This window comes from Nannospalax galili, unplaced genomic scaffold, assembly GCF_000622305.1.
Source record: "Nannospalax galili isolate Female #2095 unplaced genomic scaffold, S.galili_v1.0 scaffold415, whole genome shotgun sequence".
In the NCBI taxonomy this organism is placed as follows: domain Eukaryota; kingdom Metazoa; phylum Chordata; class Mammalia; order Rodentia; family Spalacidae; genus Nannospalax; species Nannospalax galili.
The window spans coordinates 1,713,534-1,716,651 of NW_008337494.1; the positions used below are offsets into that span (position 1 = coordinate 1,713,534).

At 37.4% G+C, this 3,118-nt stretch overlaps 1 protein-coding gene across 1 annotated transcript in view; it reads left to right on the top strand.

Annotated features, from left to right (window-relative positions):
* Positions 1-1,530, top strand: part of Gnptab (N-acetylglucosamine-1-phosphate transferase subunits alpha and beta) — a gene marked incomplete in the record, with an annotated part of 86,761 nt that extends 85,231 nt beyond the window's left edge. The window contains 1 exon segment of the mRNA XM_029563335.1: positions 1,398-1,530.
* Positions 1,531-3,118: the final 1,588 nt, after the last annotated feature.

Genomic DNA, 3,118 nt, shown 5'->3' on the forward strand with positions numbered 1-3,118 from the left:
CATTGAAATCTACCTGATGACTTTATATCCATGCTCAGATGCCAAGGAGCTCAGAAAGTAACTGACTGTGACTAGTAATAATCAGATATAGAGAGATTAGAAATGCAGGCATAAAAATCTTAATGTCAGTTGCATTAAAAATGAATTTTTCTGTATGAAACTGTATTTTAATAATGAAATGGAGATCTTTTTTAAAGGTTAAAACCTCATTAATTTTATATCTTATAGGGTTTATACTGAGTACAATATTTTGTAACTATAATAATTCAACTGTAAACCTAAAAATTTACAGTCAATTTTGAAAGAGATGCATCTTAGCTCAGGAAATTGTTATTGAATATGTCAATGCTGTTGTAATGAAATGCTTCTTGTAAGTATGTGGTTATTAAATAAATAAGTAAAAAAATATAGTTGGGGGGATGTAGAGATGGCTCAGCAGGTAAGAGCACTGACTATTCTTGCAGAGGACCCGTGTTCAATTCCCAGCATCCACATGGCAGCTATGAACCTTCCTTAACTCCAGTTCCAGGGAAATCTGACAGCCTCTTCCCACCTCTGCAGCATTGTATGTGTGTGAGTGTGCAGCATTGTATGTATGTGAGTGTACATGGGTACACTCACATACACGCAGGCAATACACTCATACACATAAAATAAAAATAATAAGATTTTTAAAAATATATAGTTGGATTTTTTTCCTCATTGCAGCTCAGATATAACACAAGTAACTGGTTTTTGTTTGTTTTTTGTTTTTAGAGAAAAGAAGTATTTATTCAAATTCTAAACAGCTGATTTAAAATGGGCTTTTTGCACTGCATCCCATTCATAATCATTATCTTTATTTTCCAATGATTATTATAGAGAAAGTTGATAGGGTTTTTAGTATAGGGTTGTTTTTTTAAACCCTGTCTTACAGTACAGTCTGTTCAAACCCAAAGATAGTATCCTATGACTAAACAGAGCCAGGTCTTTTCAGTTTCAAAAAACAAAACAAAACAAAACAAAAAAACTGGACAGCAAGAAGCAAGAAAATTTAAACAGTGACTGCTATAATAACTTAACCTATGGGTGTAAGCACAAGCAATTGGACGGTACTTTAACAGGTGCATAACTTCCATCTAACAAAACAATTGTAGTGGCTTCCCACTAAGGCCTATATTCTCCCCTGCCACAGGGTTGGCAGGGTCTACAGTACCAGATGTGTGTTCCCCCATAGGAATGGGCATTATATTCAATTGATCTCTCTCTTTATTTTTTTTACTGTGCATCTGGAGAATTCTTTTCCCTCCTTTATTCCCATAGTTCTTTGTATAGCCCTTCTTCCCCCCTCCCCTTTAACTATTCTCCTTTTTCACATATTTCTCCCTTAGTAACATCTTTATCCTACGAAGGAGGAGCAGCATGCAGACCGTGTTCTTCTGCGGCATGAATGGCGCCCACTGCCCCGGAATTAACGAGCATTCTGAAGACTGGTGTAGAGCAGCTCTGAACTGATTGTACTTTTGAAGCATTTGCCCAAGGACTTGTCAACCTGTTTCTAAAAAGCCTCACTGACAAGCTGCTAGTTTTTAACCACAACCATTGCAAAGAAGCTCAGGCCAGCTTGGGAGCGATTGCTGAGAGACCCCAGTCTTTGCATTTCAAAGCCTTTTGGTATAATTTTTCAGTTCCCCTTTCTTCTATTTTCCATTTTTTAAAGTAAATAGCTACTGGGGGCTGGAGACATGGCTCAGTGGTTAAGAACACCGACTGTTCTTACAGAAGACCCAGGTTCAAATCCCAGCACCCATATGGCAGCTAACAACTGTCCATAACTCCAGTTCCAAGATATCTGACAGTCTCTTCTGTCCTCCACAGGCATTGCATGAGACGGGTGCACTTACCTACGTGCAGGCAATACATGCATACACATAAAATAAAAATAAAATATTTTTAAAAAGTAAATAGCTACATAGTTAACTATTGTTGCTTCTGAAAATAATGAATTAGGATATCTAACCATGTTTTTATAGATGTTATTTAAATAATGCAGAACTATCACTTTCTTTTGGCCTATCTAAATTATTAACTTTAACAATGAAATGATCATGAATCACTAGCAACTACTGAGGAGTTCAGTGACTGGCGTCAGAAATACTTGTGCTTGTTTACGCTCATCCCTAAGAATACTGTGATTTCATGTGCAGGCCTGATTATAAAGGGCTAGAGTTAAGTAGCAGGGCTACTTACCGGATGTAATTATGTTTTGGAAATGTATATATTCAAACAAAAGTGCCTCACTTTAGAAATGAATAGCGCTGACACATTACCACGGTGTCTAGCTGAATACTCACCAGTGTATTTCCATAGCTTACTCCCAGTTGAGCAAGGGTGAACCAACTTTTTCTGTAAAAATTAGAATATAATTTTAGACAGAACTGTCTTTATCACATATTCTTCTTTGCTTAAGGTTTCTTAAAAACAACCCTATAAAAACATAAAAACCTGCTTTAGCTTGCAGCTGTACAAAATGGCCCCAGCCAGATTTGGCCCAGAAGTCATTGTTGTCAGACCAGAGAATTATCCTCATTTTTATCTAAGTGTGGACCGTGACATACAGCCATGTCCTATTCTATCGCTATACAGTGGTTTTGTGGAAACCTGATTCTGTGAGTCCTCTTTGAACTCTGACAGATATTTTCGATCATGATCTTAACAGTATTCTTCCAAAATGGCACACATATTTTGTAAAAAGAACTTGAAATGTAAATACTGTGTTTGTGTTGTAAGATTTATGTATTTCAAAAACCGAAGTCTCATAAAAAAGTTACAATTATCTGATGTTTTGAGTTTTAAGTCTTTGAAGATTGGGTTGTTTTTTTTTTTTTGGCCTTTTTGAGACAGGGTCTCCCTGTAGCCCCAGCTGTCCTGGAACTCACTGTGTAGACCAGGCTGGCCTCAAACTCACAGAGATCCGACTGCCTCTGCCTCCCAAGTGCTGGGATTAAAGGCGTGAGCCACCACGACGGCGAGGATTGGTTTTATTGCCCATATTCAACAGTCACTTGAATGGCTGTCTATTGTGTGTCTGACTGTCATGCTCTGCAGTGAACACTATTAGAATTAAGTGAAGGTAACA